Source organism: Anser cygnoides, chromosome 16 (genome assembly GCF_040182565.1).
Source record: "Anser cygnoides isolate HZ-2024a breed goose chromosome 16, Taihu_goose_T2T_genome, whole genome shotgun sequence".
NCBI classification, from domain to species: Eukaryota; Metazoa; Chordata; class Aves; order Anseriformes; family Anatidae; genus Anser; species Anser cygnoides.
Genome location: NC_089888.1, coordinates 3178039 through 3197809, shown reverse-complemented (window position 1 = coordinate 3197809; position 19771 = coordinate 3178039). Strand labels below are relative to the sequence as shown.

General features: G+C 42.0%; 1 long non-coding RNA gene across 2 annotated transcripts in view; it reads right to left on the bottom strand.

Moving 5' to 3' along the window:
* The window catches only part of LOC106040788 (uncharacterized), an 88840-nt gene that overhangs the window by 61149 nt on the left and 7920 nt on the right, over positions 1 to 19771 (bottom strand). The window lies entirely within an intron of this gene.

Below are 19771 nucleotides of genomic sequence, written 5' to 3'. Positions count from 1 at the left end.
ATGTAGACAAGGATTGCTGTATTATTTGCAAACTTATTCACCAAATGCTGATGCCCTGATAAACAGAAGCAATATTTTTCTGAAAGCCTGGGATATATATTAAACCCTGAGGGTGACTAATGTAATTCCAGGCTGCACTGAAGATCATGAAGGGACAGCGAGGTTTACTCAGATGCTCTTTCATTTTAACTAGAAATTAAATTTTTCAAGGGCCTAGAAACAATCTCTGACAAAAGCTTTATTAAAACTCTTGTGATTTTGTTGTTGTTTGTTTGTTTTTCTGTTCCTGTGAAGGATTTCTTTACAAAGAACCCGCATTTCCCAACAACAATAAATTTTGATCAGCCTCTGCTCATGATCACATCCCAGATGTGTTTAAAGAAGCCAGGGGATGCCACAAGTGAAAAAAAAAAAAAAAAAATCTGCAGCTCTATCTCTCACCCAGATGCAGAGCACCCTAAAATGTCCCAGCTATTCCAAAGTTTAGAGATGAATCACAGCCACCTAGGACTGGCAAAGAGGGAGAGCGAAACTACCGGATTTAAGCATGAAGAGCCCTGCCACAGGCTTGCATGATTGCTTTCATGGCTAAAAAAACAAGCCTTTTCAGCAGGTGACAGAAGGTATTGTTATTACTCCAGGCAGAAGCTCATGGGCCTTTCAATCCTAATTCAGGACTTCAGCAGAAGACGGGAGAAAAAAGATGGAAACAGGAGGTAAAATGAAAATCCCTTCTTAAATTCAAGTGATTCATGTCTAAGACATTATTTAGGATTTTCCTGGTTCCACCTGTCAAGTAAAATGCCATTAGGTAGCATAAGACAGTAGAAAGATGCTTTCTGCCTGAGTGTAAGGACTGAGACCTGAGAGACACAGATTTAGTACCTGTGCACTTGTCTTCTTTTGCTACAAAATAGGGAATTACTGGCATAGGAAAAGTGGAATTGTCCAAAACCCAATTTGAGGGTGACCATGGTGAGTTGTTCTCTGACACCTGATACATACTAGTAAATAAGATTTTGTTTTCTTCATATCAAAACTGGGTGTACTCTTAAACATGTATCAGCCAAACATAAATGGGTTAAATGCAAGGTAAATAGGTGAAAACTCATGTCTGTGATATACCTGGAAGTAAACAATAGAAGATTTAATGTTCCTTGTGGCTTTAAACTCTAAATAGAGTTGTACTGTGGTACTGTGACTATAAAGTAGTCCTGGGTCAGAGCTTTTAGTGTAATGCCCCGGTGGCACCCGAAAGACATGGGGAATTTGTCTTGACAGAGGAATTCAGTCCCTCAAGATCTTGTTTGTTAGCTCCTGCTCAGGAACTTTTCTCTTCCAGAAAACAAATTTAATTTTCTAAAAAATAACTGCCCTACCTTTCTGGCATGCAATGCAGAGAAGGAAGGAAGCATACAGAAATTTCACTTAACAAACTTAAGAAGGCTGCTTTTTGGGGCTGCTTGTCCTCACTGGAACACCTCCAACTCCTTACTCAAGGCTCTTTTTGTCTCCTCGGTGGAACCATTATAGCAGCACTGATGTCCTGATGGATTAGACACAATTCTTTAATAATTAATGCCAATTTCCCTCTGCAGCTTGGTCAGCAACCCACTAAATAGCACAAAACAAACAAGGTAACAACAACAAAATAGTTAACCGGTAGGTAATGCAGGGCAAGAGCTCTGAGCATTCTTGAATTTTGCCACAAACTTTCGAATTCCTGGTGTGGGAAGCCTGTTGAGAGTTGCGTTTTTTTAAATAGGTCATTAAACACCATCAGGAAAATAAGCTTAAAATCTTGCTCTCAATAATATCCCCTGAAGTGCTGTAATTGATGTTCCTTGAGTGCAATATTCTGTAACAACTCTGTAGAGACTTCACCACTGCCGCGTACTGCACACCGAGACCGTGCACAGATGGGGTAGGACTGACTGCCCGTCCCGAACACCTCCGGCAGTCAGCTCGCTGCTGCAGGGCTCTCGGTCTGTGGGAAGAGCTAAACCTCTCCTGAGGATGAGCTGCAGGGGAAGTCTCATGGTTAGGTTTAACCCAAACTGCGCTAGGGAAAAACTTTCCATTTCTCCCAGTTGGGTATATGGAAATTTATGGTTAGTCTTCCAAGTGAAGCACTGTTTACAGATACCTAAAGAGAATGTATTCCAAAGTCTCCACGCCGTGGAAAAGGCAAAATGCAGTCATCCTGCCCATGTTGTCCTCATCTCCTTCGTTTCTGATCTCCTTTAGCAGTCAGTGTACCAGGAACTGACACGCAGATGAAGAGACACGATGTTGCTATTAGAGAGGCATTGCCTTATTAAATTATTAACGTACTGCTGGTTTTCGGAATGCTATTAAGAAATTATTATTCGGAGGTATCAGGATAATATATTAGGAAAAAATTTCAGAAGCACCAGGAGCTGGTTCCTATAGACTTTGGTGATACATTTTCACTCTTGTATTTAATCACTTGAAAATATTATTCCAACCTTTATCACAAAAACCTCTAGATGTATGGGATAACCAAGCACAGAGATGCATTGATCTATTACAGCAAAAGAAGATCAAATTATAGATGAAGTGGAAGAAGGTTGAAATATTTCATACCTGCTTTGCTATACCTGCCCTAAAAATAAGGTGAAATGAGGCACGTGGTCCACTACTTTCACAGAGAGTGAGAAGTACAGGCCACATACAGATTAAAAAATATGTAATAAAGTGGATTAATTCAGTTTGGTAGGACCTGCAGAAATCTGTCTTGGAGTGTTTAAGGAAATGGCCAGGTATAAATACCTGACCACAGGTTATCTTACATTTACCTTCAGTCTTTCCTGAATATTCATTATATAATGGAAGCCGAAGAAAATTACAAATACTGAAGTCATCAAATCCACATTGGGTAAATGCATTAAAAAAAGAGTTGAATTTAGGAATCTTTATATTCTGTTGGAACTTACAGCCTCATTCTTTATTTGTACAAAAGATCTGTACTGTGATCATTTTCAACAGTAAACAAGAGTCTTCTAAACCAGGGAACAAATTCTGTGCTGAGTGATAAATTCTGTTACCTCAGAGACACGCAGGGATGGAGAACAGTGCCAATTTGAGGTCTGCCTCAAATCAAAGCGCATTTAAACTTCTTATGTTGTGATCAAGTCCAGCCCCAGTTCAGGATTAAGGTTATGAAATGCTAAAATTATGTAATCAGAAATGACAGCAGCAGATAACATACCAAGCTGTTAGGGAGAGAGGGCTGTTCCAGCCAAGTCAGATGTGCCTTTGTTTAAAATATTCTCCATGCAGAACTAAAAGGTCTCTGATTGGGACAGGTGAGCACAACCAAAAATTGAAGAAAATGCAACTTATCTTGTGTGTGTGCGAATATTGTCCCAGAGTCAGGGCACACTCTATGACACCCAGCTTTCAGGGGCACCCAGTGCCAGAACAACCACGCAGGCACAAGCAAAGCAATCTGTGGAAACGTACTCTACTAGCATTAAGGCTGCCTACCCTTCTCCATCCTGCATCCCATGCTGGAGCATCTCAGACAAACCAGCAGATCTCCCAAAGAGCTTTTAGCATATTTTATTGCCCGTATAGGTTACAGCTTTAGCTAGAAACTCTCTCAGCTCACCACCATTCTGTCCATGAGTGACCTATTGATAGGACACGGTGGGTGACACGCAGTCCCAGGCTTAGGCTGTGCAACAGGGGCCGCCAGGCAAGCCAAATCTGCGAGCTGTAGGAGTATGTCCATCAGCAACACCACACGTCCCACCTCGTCACTTAGGGGAACTTCAGAGCCTCAGTTCTCTCACCTGTGTCCTAGGGGTCTTGTGACTCTTGGCACTTTGCAATTTTTGCATTATGACCGGTACAGCTGGAAGTTTGGCCACCCTTTACTAGTAGGTGAGAGATTTCCAACAAAGACATTTCCCTCTCAACTTCTCAAATTCTCCTGTATTGCAGGTGCCTGCATTGCCATCTCATCAATAAGGAAATGGGATCACTGACTGGACCCTGCTAAGAATGTCATGATATTGTTCTGACAAAAAAATGGTACCTCCAACTCTCTGCCACGACTTGGGATGCTGTGAACTTTGTAGGAGTTTAAACTGTAAGCGAAAAGTTGAGCACAGCCACCAGAGAGCTCCCTGGAGCTGCAGCCCCACGCAGCACTCGGTCATCTGCAGGTACTCTAATTAATCACAACTACAGAAAGTCTTGATCAGAATCCGAATTCCTTGATTCTAAGCAGTACTCTGACTGACAGCCTTCAAGCACAGGAGACAGAGAAGAGGCAGATCCATCTGCAGACAGACAGATGGATGGATGGATGGATGGATGGAGGGGAGCTGCTGCCCTTCCTGCTGAGGGTGGGCACCATTCGTGAGCGTGCTGTAGAAAGGCTCGGCTGGCTTTAAAACCTCCAGCCCAATGAGCACTGTGGAGTTCAGTGGGGGCTGGGAAAACTCCCCATGGAAATTAAGTAAGAATTTGAGCTGTCAAGTAAATTATGTATTGGGGCAATGCCTCCAATTACTCCTGATTTAGCTAGTTAAAAAGTAATCCGACTAGAACTGCATGACCTGACAATTTTCATAGTCTAAATTTAATTAGGCATAATTAGGAAAAGATGTCAGCTGGTAAGTATGATTTAAACATAGGTATCAGTTAAACCCATTCTGAATAAGAAGAGGGCAGCTGATGTCAATCAGTCCTTTAATCTCTCCTTCACACTTGCTGTTTGCTCTCCATTATGCATTCATCTCTGCAGCGCATTGAAATTTCATTCTCCAGTTCATCCAGCGTTTACCTTTCAAGTCTTTCCAGTCCTGCTGCAGCTAAATAAATTCACAGGTTCTTGAGGCTGTCCTTAGGCTAATCCTGTTGTGGACGGAAATCCTGGTTGGTAGGTGCCATCTCAAGACAAAAAAGAAGATGCTGTAAGGCATGGCTGGGGGGTTGGAACCAGATGATCTCTAAGGTCCCTTCCAACCCAAGCCGTTCTGTGATTCCGTGAAGAACTGAAATAAATGGCATTGCCCCAGCCTTTGCAATTTGCTCTAGCCTTTGTGTCACTGCAGTGCACTGCCTTTGGACAGCTGCCTGCCCTGCTCTGCGAGCAGCTCTCCCTTGATTGATGACGCCTGTGTTCTGCTCCTGGGGCAGGAGATGCAGGGACAGGCGCCCGGTACAAGCCAAGAGGGCTAGAGGGGTTAATTCCCATCATTTAACAGCTTTCCCTGTGCCTGACTCGGGAGTGGTGCTGAGAGGTTTGGAAGAGGGCTCAGCCCAGCCATCCCACACCTGAAAGTCACCAGTTCCAGGAAGAGGTCTGAAACTGGGACCACAGAGTACAGCTGGGCAGACTCCACGGGGTACAGGACTGGGCAGTCCTGTAGGGCAGCCGTGGCTTACTGGAATGCCCAGCTTTATCCACCCTTCTTCTTTCAGTAGCTCCAGACCATAAGCACTTGGGAAAAGAGTCTGGTTTTGTAAGACGCATCTACAAATGCCTGATGCAGAGGCATTCTCGCTGGATTTTCTGGCTGCTATCACAGTCATATGAAGAACATCCTGATGTGGAATGAAAATCCGTGTCTTTTCAGTCACAGGTTAAGGCAAAAGAGCATTCTGAGTGTAGTCATGGCAGGACAAAAATAGTACTTATTGCCTTTTTATTTTTTAAATTAACAAACAGTTTTTGCTACTTCCCTGCCACCACCACTACCCCTCTGAAAAAATAAAATCGCTTGAAGATTTTGGAAAGTTTCTCTTCTTCTGGTTGCTTGAGAAGTGCCTGCTATTGCCCAAGGTTAGAAATACCAGAATAGAGCATTCTGCTCAGGAAACTTTCCCCAGGACATCTCTCAATCCATCCTTTCCAAACCACTGTTTTCAGCCTCCCCTTCTGTGGCTCTGCATTGACAAGATTTATGTGGCTTTCACTCGTCTTGGACAGATGAGCCTCTTTTGATCATTCATCACTGCTTTTCATTGAGTAGTGCGAGCAGCAGCAGTGTGCATCCTTGTGCTCGAAGAAATAATGTACTTTCTAGTCCTTCACGCTGTTAATTCACCAGATAAACTTAATGAATTCCCATAGGCACTCAAGGGTAGTCAATAGCAGCTTAGACAAAGGGCGACTGTATAGAAAAGGACATTTCTTGTGTTGAATCCATGGCTGCTCTGTGTAGATAATATAAGGATTGCTTAGTTAGCCTTCAACAGTAATGAAGATTCTCTTTTATGCAAGCCAGTATCAGTAAGTGTTAGTACCTCACTACAGAACCTCTGGGTTTTAGTTGTTGGGCTTTTTTTGTTTGGTTTGGGTTGGGTTAGGTTTGGGTTTGGGTTTGAGTTTGGGTTTGGTTTGGTTTATTTCAGAAAAACCTAGCAGAGTGGGTAGGCAGAATAAATACTGGCAGAAGCCATATTGTCTTGGAGTTAGGGAAAGTAAAGGTAAGGAAAAAGGAAAATACATTCTAAGGATACTTCTCCTCCTGTTTTCTGAAGAGACTTGGTAACACTACAGTTCTGGGCTCAGACACACATGGAATAGATTTGCTAACTACCTACGCTGGTGTTGAGTTTGCAGAAATTGTGTAATAGGATGAGTTAGCCTAACCCCAGGAAAAAAAAAAAAAAGGCAAGAAAAATTTATTCAAATTTATCTTAAAAAAGTACTATATAATGAGATCAGTATATCATTAATTCAGAAAGAAACTTAAGAACTGTTTTTAATTTCAATAGGGTTGCTCTTGACATATACCTCTGAAAGCAGTGTGTGGTGTTAAAACAGTCTAAGATACCTTTTTAAAGCTTCTGAAGGAATACCTTGTGTTTTGTAACACAAAAATTACACCTTAAGTGAACTTCTGAAATCCCTGATGGAGCCAAAAGACCTTCTTCTCCTTTCATTTCTACTAGTAGAATTACTCGCAATTTAGACTGATGAAAGAGATAAGAATTAATCTGCCCAGGTTGTACACTAACGCTGGTCAAGATTTATTAAGTTAACTGTGGGTTGTTTGCAGGGGCCTGATTCCAGCCTCACCTCCCTGCGTCTAGACCAGCAGAGCCAAGGCCAGAGCTGCGTTTGTCATATACCACCAGAGCCAACACCAAGGTGAGTCCCAAGAAGAAGTGCAGTACACCTGAAATGCAGCACGGGAGTAGTTGTAATATTACCACGCTTTAGTGTGTTCCCCACAGGCACACGAGAATTGGAATTTATGCAGAGGAAGCACTCAGCGGGACCATATTTCCTCAGAAAATGTTTCTCCCAGGAAGCCAAATCACATTTCTTTATTCAACCTGGACTAGTTAAATTTGTATTTGCCAAATGAGTGCCGATTTCTTTGTGATTTTTTGCTCCTCCAAGACAGATTTCTTATGGTGTGTCACATTTCCATCGCAGGCGCAAATTCCCCTCTCGGAATTGTTTCTGATAAATACCACAGCCTTATGCACACAGATCAGTTACCCATCTAACAGGGAAGCAGCATATGTATTATGAATCTTCAACATGCCATGCGAATGTGCACGTTGGTCTGAAATTCAGGCCCCGTCTGTACCAGTAATTTTAATGAAAACAAACCAAGGTGACCTACTTTAGCGCATCAGCTCTTCCCTGATAATAGATGCTTCCTGCAAGATTTTATTTTTGCTCTAGGTCACAGTTTAAACTTCATTACACAGGTGTGACGACGGATCTACTTAAGCAACTTCTGCAGCTATCGCATTGATCCCAATAAGATCGGGACTGTACGGACTTGCCCAATGTGTCATAGTGGATTTGTGACCGAGATAAAAAGAAAATCCATAAGTGCTGTGCACTTCCTGCTGTTCCCCTCCTTACACAACACTTTGTTACATAAAGCCTATTTTTCTGGAAAAAAGAGGGGGGGGGAGGAGAAAGATGGAAAAAAATAACATCGTTTTGATTGTAAGCCAGTTTTCTGTATCAAGATGGCAGCAGCGCGTGAAGTGAAGCAAGGTCTCCTTACAGCACCATGTGACAAGGCTAATCAAAATAAACATCCAAAAAATAAAGAAATTAAGGGTGAGGTAGCAGACTGTGGGGAGAGCAGATGGTTATTTAAAATAACGGCAAAATTTTGCATGCTGAGTGCAGCTATAGCTCTTGTCACAAAATATAGCTGTTAATGGCAAAGGAAAAGGGAGAAACATCATCAGGGTGTTTTGTGGAGCTGGCGAAAGCAGGAAGATGAAAAATATATGGGGAAGAGGGTATTTTCAGCCCTCTGCAAAATCTACCCCAAATATCAATGGCAGAGGCAGAGGAAACAGAAAGCTGGAAAGAACATCACATTGATTTAATTTCTCATACAACATATAAGGTCTCTCACAAGCCCAGGGGTCAGACAGTGAGCTAAAGAAGAAACTTTTGTCCCCCCAAGAACAGAAAAAACGCAGAATCTGTAGTTTACAGTAGTTTGAAACCCAGAAAAGAGGGTCCAGTCCTGGGAAAGGAGCTGGGAAACCAGGACTGCTTAGCTTGAGCTGTGATTCAACTCCAGCCACTAGCACAGGTCCCATCGCCGTGCACAAATTCATGACTTGAACTCGAGCCCAAACTCATGGGGTTAGCCATGGGTTTTTCTAATCCTGCCATTCTGCCTGGCTTTTACTACGATAAAGGGTTGTTGCCATGAGTCGGGGTTGCAGCAGAGACACCCCTGAGCTGACATACCAGAGTAGCTCAGTCCCTCTACCACAGAGAGGTGTATCAGGTTATTCTATCTCATCCTGAGCTCTGAACAGGACAGGACACCAACCCTACCTGCCATCCCAACTACTCTCCCAAGGCTCTCTCCCACCTGCCAGTCCAGCCGTGCAGCTCAGGCATTACCCTGAGTTACGGTGGCAATGTAGATCACCCCTTGCTTTTGCCAGGATACACAGCAAAGAGGGAGGCAGATTATTGCTAGGCTGCGAATCACATTAAATAATGAAATAAAAGCCAGAGATGGGTCCATTTGCAGACAGACAGGGGCAGGAGCCAGTTCACAAGCATCCTTTGCAGCCCCCAGCTTTGTATCCAGTGATCCACCAGCTATTAGGCTCTGATTAGGAGCAGTACATGCACTCAAAGAGGTTATTTCCACCTCAGAAGGGTGGACCAGCAGTCATCTGAACATCCTCAGCTCATTTTGCAGGTACCGTTCCCTGGGTTGCCTCCCTCAAAATTACCCTTGAAATATGCCTGGTTTAAAAAACAAAAGAACAAACAATTTCCTCCTGCCACGACTGTTATGACAAACTGAACCGCACGAACAGAAACTTCCCCCTGCACAAACTAACCAGCTGACAACCGTGTGGGAAGGAGGGTGGGAGCGGGACGGGAAGCTGGCTCAAAGCACCAGAAAAAAAACTATCTTTTTCTGGGGAAAGGAAGATGAAACGTCTGCAGTGGCTGCTGGGGGAAGTGCTCTGGAATAACAGCCTTCCTCTGCACATCGCAAATGATGGCACAGCACCAACCTGTCTGCTCTTGAAGACCTGATCTTCCAAAGCTCTGCAGTCGATAGGAACCCTAGGTCTGAACAGGAAGGCAAAGTTTATCTACACAACCATCTCTGAGCAGGCCACAGCTCTCCTCGGACTCAGGAGGATGCGACACTGCACTAGAAGACCTTACCCAGATCACCCTGTACCCCTAGTCGCATACTTGTTGGCTCTGTCTAGGTTTTCCACAACGACCTCTGAGTCTTTTCTAGTGAATTATGAAAGAAAGTGTTATGCCAGTTATGCAGCAGGGGCTCTGGGGAGGACGGTTGGCAGTCCTGTGTGATTTAACCCGCATCTCCATAGCAAAACTGGCAACTATCGATCTGAAAAAAAAAATAATAATTAATAATCCTCAGATTTAAACTCCTATTTGTTTCATGCCAACTGGCCACTGCCAATGGTATTCCTCCATGCAGGCAGCTCCGTGGATGTGGGACACTTTCAAGAGCAGTGTATTCACCAGCATGTTCTTTCTAACAAATTCTAATTTCAATGCATTGCAGGAATCTCAGCTAGAAAGGGGGAAATGCTGCTTCCAAGAGAGAGGGATGTTGCCAGCCAGCTGCTAAGCAGCATCTCAGATGTCTCAGCTTCAATGGAGGGGATCGGGAAGCCTCTCCCTGCAGCTCCTCTCTGCCCTGGTATGTGCTATTTGCTGTTTGCCTGGTGTTATCTCTGCTAACTGAATGAATTGCTGACCCACTGGCATGGGGTGCAAGCAGGTTGCTGTTGTACTGCCACCCTGCCCCCTGGTACCAGCCATCCAAGCTGGGTCAGCTGAACAATGGTATCAGCTCAGCACAAGACACAGATGCTCTTCTAAATTCACAGGAAATCCCCTTTTCCTCCTGAGCCTCTACCTCTAAGCCACTTTTTTCTGTGAATCCCCCTCAAAGACTGAATAATAAAAATAATAATCAAAAATCGCAGACAAATCACAGTTAAAACTTTGAGAAGTGAGCTGTCAGCATGTTGAGAGAATGGAAGGCAGCCGGCTCTGCTCCACGCTATTAAGTGTTTCTAGCACACCAGACACTTCAGGATCTTGGCGCAGTGAGAAATAAATGCAGAGGAGCGTCTTTTCTGTCTCTTACAGAGGAGGGGGATGTAGAGGGACGTATTCTAAAGCTTCAAAAGCCGGGGATGACAGTGACATAGAGGATGCAGCTGTAGTCTATTTTCCAAGGCTGACGGGTTTCCATGGAGTTCCCACCACACATCATCTGCTGTTTTGTTGGTCATGGGTGGCACCCACCCCTGCCTGGCCTTCTGGATGCGGGAAACCCTTCCAAGTGTGTATGTTTTAAAGATGTAGATAGAGCAACATAGCCCTTTCCCTGACACCTGTGCACTGACATTGTGTCTCTCAAAAACGTGGAAACTGCCAGGTTGGATCCCCCCCAAGCCCATTTACTCCACTCTTTCTCCAACAGTGGCGGCACCAGATGCTTTGGAAGAAGGTGACAAAAATGCCTTGAGTACTGCAGGCTGGGCAGAGTCCCTGAAATCTGGGAAGGCATCATCCGCCTTACTATCTGAACGTTCCTGTCCTTCCAGTTGGTTTCCTGCCCTAATAGAAATGGTTGTGTTTTCCAAGACTGTAAGACAGCTTTTCTAGGAGTTATTTCACAAACTGGGGGGGGGGAAAAAATAAAAACCGGTTTCCTGAGTTTTCCACTGAATGGCAGCTTCAGATCTGTTGCATGAGGCTTCTTCTCACTCAGATATCATACTCAGTTTTTGTCTCTCACAATTTTCCTACTAAAAAATACATTTAGCAGCTATCCCAGCAAGTGCAAAGCCTTATTGCCTGCCTAGAAACATCTGTCTGTCCTGATAAACCACTGCAGCTGAATAGCAAATGGTCTTAAAGCATTTTTCTAATTCCTTTCCTCTAAGTGATCATCCTTGCAAAAATTAACTGGGTGGATGCTCACAGTATTTAAGATCATGGTCTGCTCAAAGGTTTTTCTTTTTTTTTTCTAAGGAGAAAGAGAAGTTTTGCTAAGATTCTCAGCCTCTGGTCACAGGACTTTATACCAGATCTTTCTGTGTTCTTATCTAGATAAATTATAACTAAATTTCCTCGAAGGTTGTGCTTCTTTGTACTGGCTTTGTACGCTCTTCTCATTTCTGAATTCTGTGATATAATGCAACCATTTTATATCACCCCTCATCAGCATAGTATCTGAGCATTTCTCCCATAGAAACTGAGTGCAAATGCAAACTTCAGCCAATTCTTTGCATTTCTTGCACACTGGGGTAAGGCTTAATAGAGTGTCATTTTATTTTTTTGTTGTTTTTAATTTTATTTTTAGATATTGCTATTTCTTCATTTAAAATTGCTTGATTAAAAGGGATTAATTGAGTAGAAATGTTGTTTCCTAAAGCTGATTCTAGCTGCTGGGACTGAAGGCAGGATAAATCTCATCACCAACAGACAGAACAAAGATATTTCCAGGGTGGGAAGAGGATGCTGGTAATCCAGAGCAGCATCCCAGAACCCTAGCTTGTAAGGGAGTTGAGTGTGGTTAGAAAGACCCAGGACAAAAAGGAATAAGGAGAGTATTAGGAGAGCTGACAGAGACAGTATTAAATACACTCAGGAAGCCCTGTCTCCTATGTGTCACAGGCAGATGCAGTGAGCCATCACTCTGCTGTTGGAAAAGCAGAACTATGGACGAATGTACTTTTTACATAATAGACTATTTTCTAGTTCCTGCCAGGGCATTTGAGCAGAGGTTTTCAGTCTGTTTAATTCAGTTTTACAAACATATCCTACCTCAGTGGTCTAATGAAACAAAATATTACAGCTTTATTGATTGCTGACGGCCTTGAAATTCAGCATGGAAACTTCACTGCAGAATCAACTCTCCAGATTTCATTACAGTCCTTCGGATTTAAATAATGGACACCCGGTGAGCTGCTATATTAGATTTACAAAACTTCTTGCACTTAGCAACATTCTGAATAAGTTTCTCTGAAAATTAATTGGCAGTGTGATTAATTTTTTGTTCCTGTACTCTATACAATGATTCAAGCACTCATGTGGATATGTAATGAAACATAGGATTAGACTAACTATAGAAGCAGAACAGGAACAGTGACTGGCAATACTTGCTTGGATTTTTTCCTCTGAAATTATAGTTCTTGCCAAGTTTTACTACCCAAAAAATTATACATCTATGCCTCTTATACCCTAATAAGCATTTGCTTTGAAAAACATCCAGACTTGAAGATTGAATTAATAAGTATAACCCCAGAAGATACAATGCAGGCTACTGCCATGTTTACAGGCTTTGATTTTCATCTGAAAAACAGAAAATTTCTGCATCTAAGGTTTGCTGTCTGCAGGCCCCTGGCTTGCTCAGTTAAGTACCACTCAGATTACAGGTAAACTTCAGTTTATTTTCAAACCTTCTGGTTTCAGGGGACCTATGTGCTTAATAAAATATCTTGACCTCTTAGACATTGCTCTTTCTTCTACCTAAAGGACTCAAAAAAAGAAGGAAATGACCGAGTAAACACCCCTCTCCAAATTAGTGTGGGTTCCTCCTGCTCAGGACACATCACTGACCCATCCCAGGAACTATTAGGACCAAAATTAGCATGATTTTCTGAAGGGACGTGCCCAAATTAGCAGGTATCTTACTGTGCCTGCTTTCAGAGAGAGACGCAAAAATGCCTGCTGCCATCTGGCTGGTAAATAAAACCACCTAATCTGCAGACCCCTTCCTTGTAAACAGCACAATCAACAGTCCGCAGACATCTGTGGAAAGTCTTCAACAATTTCACTATGGTTTTGATCCCAAGGATGTGACGTGGCTCCTTCTTCTGGAATTTAGCATGCTGTGCTGATACCGCCGTCAGCTGCCCGATGTATCAGCAGCATTTCTGTAGCAGCCCTTACTGCAGCGTAAAAGCAGATCCAAATCAGCAGTCTCAGACAACACAATAAAAACAAGCGATGTTAACTGCCCATTAAGCCTGATGAGCAGTACTTATCTTCCTGATTAAGGGAATAATAAAGTAGATTTGGATTTGATGATTTTTACAGGTTGCCTGCCAAAACCAGTCGTGTTATGTGAACTCAGCAACTGTTGTTGTTGTCAGAGCCCAGGTGCCTGGCCTGAGCAAAGCCTCCTCCCCGTGTTTATTTCCAGGCACCTGAACTGGGAACACTTCTCCCATTCACCATCCTGCTGCCGTCTGGGATCCCCCTGCCACACACACATAAGCGCTGCAGGCATCACAGAGCTGCTGTCACCGATTGCACCCAGTACCATCCATTCAGACGTAGTAAAGCAAATGCAGAACCACTGTTGCCATGCCAGGGCTTGAAATTTGCCTACTGAGCCGGTTCCAGTGAAAAGCTGCTATCATTAAAGCCTGCTATTTTCACAACACAGCTCCAAACAGCACATTGTCATTTCCCTCTGTATACTAAACTTGTTACTCAGTGCTGTGTGTCTGATTCGCATGAACGCTGGTGTATGGTTCGTTAGCCATCGGAACAGAAAATGCAAAACCAATGTGTATGAGGCCTTTATAACCGAAACAGAAACACTATGTTCTTGGCAAAGGAATCGAGGAGATGCAAGAATGAAAATAGGGGTTGTGGGAATACCTGAATCCTGCCTCAGTTGAATACTTAGCGTAGTATTAAACAAGGCAGTTATGTGTTTTCTTCTGTTTGCTCATTTATAAAAGACTGAGATGTTCTTTTCCATGAATCTCCTCTGTTATTATTCTGTTATAAATTTTTAATTATTGCAATTTATTTTCACATCCTGTGAGGAGACTTCATTGTCTACAACTTGCGGTAAAAACTGGAGGTGTTTTACAACAGACTTCCTACCAGTAACAATCCAGAAGGATCCGAAATATGATCCATTGTGATGGCACAATTTGTACGAAACAACACAACTCAGTACCCAGATCCTGCTCCTTCCAGTAGAGGTGTTCCTAAAACAAATCTCCAAGCAGGTTGTTCACCTCCCATGGATGTTCATTTGGAAAATCCTCGTAGCTCTCAGATAAAGCAGTTACAAGAAGTTCTGATGCCCTTTTTGATACGGTACCACAGAGCAACAGTGAGAGCACAGCACCCGCTGTCCATCACCCAGCTCTGTTCAGTATGCAGGAAAAGGAGGGTGCAAGTGTCACCTCCGAACTTGCGAGAGCCCCCGCTGCATCCGTCAGCCAGGCGAGGTGTGAGGAGCCTGCCCGGAGGCAGACAGCACTCGGTACTGGAAAGCCTGCTGCTACAGAAACAATTGCACCTCCAGGGGCTGTTTCCAAATGACTGCTAATGCAATAAAGGACACTAAAAATAAGTGTCTTGTATGTAAAACAGCAGTCACAGGCAGTTCCACTTAAATGCTGTGAAGCCAAATATTTTCCAGTTATGATTACAGCCCGTAATGCCATTTCCTGAAGTACCTTACTGTGCTGCTGACACCAACTAAAGGTGAATAGGGTAGTCCCAGCAAAGCCTGAAGTCCAGTGATTTGCTGGAAATCATTTATGCTGCGTGGTTCCCTGAATAGCCTGCTCTCCTTCCCAAGAAACTAGACAGGAGCCCACCTCCAGTGCGACTTTGCCATTTCTCTTCATCTTGCTGTGCCCTTCCTCATACAGCTCAGACAAACACAGTATTATTTTCTTTGTCATTCGGACAAAATTTCTGACAAACTTAGTCACAGACCTACAATTAAGAATGTGTGGGATTAATTATATACGAAAAGTTGTACATCAGGAGTAGGAGGCTTAGGGTCTTATGGCAAGAAGAAAATCACAGAAAATCAGAGAAATTGTTTCCATTACAGCAGGGAAGGATACCAGGTAATCATTATTTTTACTGCTCTTCATCAATGCCGAGAAGGTTGACACTAGCACCTCTCTTGCAGCTCATGTAACCCTGCATATATTACAGAGCTGTTGGACAAATTCACCCCTGCCATCTTAAACTAACACAGAACCATTAATGCTGCTACTTCTGAAACTCTAACAATATTGCTTTTTTCCTTTTTCAAAGGTGCTCCTTGGCTTTGTGAGAAGCTTAAGAAAAATATGTACAGACTAAAATCTCAATCCAAGCTCCTTTTTGAAAGGGTTTCTCTATTTTTAACATATTTTTTGAGGCTTAGAAAGTTTTACTCCAAACTTTTTCAGCAATATAAGTGTTATCTCTGTGCTGGTATTTCTTCCTGGAGCTAGATTTAAGCATGAGGATTAACATCAGATCTTTCCTGATACTGAAGAAAGCTGAGTCCAAATTCAACCTGCATGACTAAAATCTATCCAAGCAAGAATATAAATTGAGTACAACTCCAGCAAACTAGGCATTTGGATTTAAACCCCCGATTACCCTTTGCACTTCAGTCTCATCCCTTAAAATCAGTGAACAATCATATTTGTGTATGTAAACCACGCTGGATGGAGACTGAAGACATGTAGAGAACTAAAACATTCAGGCTACAAAATACTACTTCTCCGCTCAGTCATATACAGTGATAACAGAGGGAACAGGTAAAGATAAATTCAAAGACATGCAATCGCTGTTACTCGTGCTAATTCCCCAGCCATGAGAGAAATGGAAAGGGAAGGAAAGAAACGCTCCAAGAACTTTAAAATGCACTGAATTTAAAGGGGTGCAATGCAAGTATCCAACCACACATTATAATCACCAGGGCTGTACTTAAATTCTTGACCATTCTTAAAAGAAAACCACTTTTACATTATGAAGTCAGAGCTATGTATAATTACTTGCTAAATTACAATAAATTTTGAAAGAAGGCAGAAGTTGTCAGACCATAAAAAGACAAGTAATCAGTTTGCATTAAGCTTTGGTTGCCCTCATTCCCTAAGGACCTGAATTTGTAAGTCGTGTGAGCTCTGAAATCCATGTAACCACAGGGTCAAGCCATGTGGATTACAGAGTTCTCATTCTGAGGCTGGATGCAAACGCACAAAAATGTAATTGATGATTCCGAGGAATATTCTGGTTTCTAGTTTTTGACACTAACAGAGCTCGCAAAGCAGCAAAAAGACGTCTGCTTCCATCAAACACCACCAGTTTGCTCTCTGAAGCTTGATCCCAGTTACCTTAGTTATAACCTTTCATTAACTGTCTGAGAAAAACAAGTATAATATAGTATCTCTCGGCAGAAGACTCAATTCAAGACTAAATTGAGGAAAAAAATCAGACTCGCAATGCAATAATAGTCATAATGAAAAGCTTCTTCCCTCAGCTGCCCTCTAGTTATAATAGGTCACGAAGTTTTAAAATTACATTAGCTTAAATGAACAGTGGGTTTTGTTGTTGGTTTTTTTTTTTTTCAATGTAAACAGCAATTCTTATTCTAAACTGAAAAGAAAAAAAGCATTCTGTAAAACAATTACCTCTGTGGCATGAACTGCGCTGCCATATAGACACAGCACCTTTTTCTGTTTGCACCAGTGTGAATCACAGTAACTCCAGTGACTGCACTTAGTAGATTTAGTCCAGTGTCATAATGCACAATATCATCATCATGTTTAATCGTCTGTTAAAAGTACTCCATGTTTGTAATGAAAGAGCAAAGGGAGCAGCATGTATTGTATATTCATTGTTCCAATAAATATGTGATTTTTTAATTTTTTTTCTGGAACCACGTTTGTCGACAAAGCTTCTATTACTAGCCTGAAGATTATTTGTGCTAGAATCAAGAGTTTCCAACATCTGTTGTCAGAATGAGTTTTATAAATTGGCCTGGAAGAGAAGTACGAAGCCACCTGATCAGCAATCCTGTCTAACAAAACTGATCAGAAGAGCACAGCTTTGCATGTGTCTGCCTTTGGTCACAGTGAGAGCAAATAGAAACCATTCTGAATTTGAACAATTTAGAAACAACTCCATCAAGACATAGGGGTAAGTGATTATACCAAACTGAATGGAGAAAATAAAAGATAAAATGAAAAACGAAAAAAGATTATTTTTCTTAACAATTCAGCTAAGTTGACCCAAGAAGAATTACTTTTTTAAAACTTTTTTTTTACCGCATCAAAGTGGTGAATACAGCTTATTTTGTTCTTGGGTTCCTCTTCCACAACAGACTACAGATGTAGGGGCAAATTAATCAGCGCTCCCTAAAATTCCTGCCTATGTGGAAGATAAAGGACATTTCTGCATATGGGTGCACAAGCAGCTAAATACTTTTTACGTGAAGATATTTTCTCAGGGTGGAAAGGTGCCCATTTCAGCCCACCTTTATCAGGGAGAATATTCAGATGGAAATAATTAGACTCTCTGTCAATAGAGAGAAGTTAAATGAATGTAGCAGTAAGAGTCCTGAAAACAATTTTAGAACCTGCTATACACAAAATGAGGAGAAACTGCCACTTTTCTTGCTGAGCCCATGTATGAAAGTCACTGCAGATCACCACAGCTGGACACTGTCAGAAAGGCAGTGACAGATTAAAGGTTGTCCTATAGAAGCCTACAGCTCCTGAAATGAGAATAACATCAAAATCACCTCTGAGGGTGAAAGCCAGGCAGCTGTAACAGGACAGCAGTCATGTTAGTCCCAGGGCTAACTCGTTTGTGTTCTATCATTGATGAAAATTATTCTCATACTAAAAAACAATTATGAGAGCAGTTTAAAGGGGATCATTTAACAAAGGCAGTAAATGACCCAGCATTTTAAATTTGCCACAGACATTATTTTTTCCACCCCTCATTTTTCTCCTCATCTTTCTCCTTTTTGGCTATTCAACATTTGGCCTTCAGGCTAAGAAGTAAAACGAACAACTGCAGAGCCAGATACAGGAAAAAAAATGACAGCATAAGAAATGCCGGCAAAAAAAGGACATTTCTGAGAAATTCAGCTGATAAGCAGATTTGGTGGAAGGCTCTGGCACTCAGCAGAGCTGGATGATTTTGCACTCTGACCAAGGTCAGGTGGTTCTTCTAAGGTCACACAACTCTTCCTTTAAAAGCATCAAAAACCCACTGGCAGATGCAAGTCCACTTCTAAACTTATCACAATTGTAAATATTTTCTAGTGGAAACTTAGTCATTCAGTTGAAAAACTGTAGTGATTATGTTTAACATCACCAAAAGTAGGAAAGACTTCAGGTAATGCCTTCCAGGGAGGGGAACTAAAACACTGGGAAGAAAGCCATCCTTTTCTTCTTGTAAATATTTATCATGAGTGCATGAGAAATTCAGAATTCTGTTGTGCAATGGTAATAGGACCCATTATGGTTCACCTGAGCCCCAAATTCCCTACTGTTAAAACCAAATGGATTATTTTTTTATATTTTCTTGAAGTGCATTGTACTCTATTATGGAGCAAGATGTGCAGAGATTCCGAAAGAAGTTTCATCTGCTTCTAATGGTGAATGAAAAACTAAAAACTTTTGAAAGTCAGAAATTGATTGAATAATTCCCATCTCAGGAGTGCTAGTAAATCTGGGGCCTAATTTAGCATCTCTGAAGTTGCTGCAAACAATAAATATATATTTTTTTTAGGTTTTGATATATCTTAGCAGCAAAGAGTGCTGGAAAAGGAGTGGTGTTCTGAAATACTTGGAATTAGTTCTGAATGTATAGTAAGTTCGGCAAATATAAATGAAAGACATCAAATTTTCCTTCACAGGTATACAGTCTCTAAAATACAAAGTGTGCAGGTACCTGATTCGAGGCACGTGACTTAACAAAACATCCCTCAAACAGAATGACATTAGTAGTTAACAAATGCACTGATTTTGTGTGAAAGAAGGGTCGGCTTTGTCATTATCCTACCCAGACAGACAGAGGGACTTTGGCCAATATGAAAACTAGCCAGAGAAGGAAGACTGGGAAAAAGGAGATGTTTGTCCTCTCTAATTCTTTGCCCATACAGTAGCATCTCTTGTATGCTAAATGACCTCCACGGCCTCAGATTTACAGCTAAATACAAAGTGGTTGGGGGAATCACAAAGCTCGATGTTGCCTAGGTAATTCTTAAATTACTTCTCTTCTCCAACTTTAAGAGGACAATATGTAGCAAACACTACGTCTTTATTCTCCATTCCTAATGGCTTCCTAAGGGCTGATCTAAAGTCTTCTGAAGCCAGGAGAAAGACTCTCACAGACATCAGTACATTCTGTATCAGCAATTCCTTTGGACAGTGGAGGTCCTTTTCTAATGGGAATGTACGAAAAGTGCGAGTAATTCACATCATCACTAGAGACAGTTTTAAGAATGGG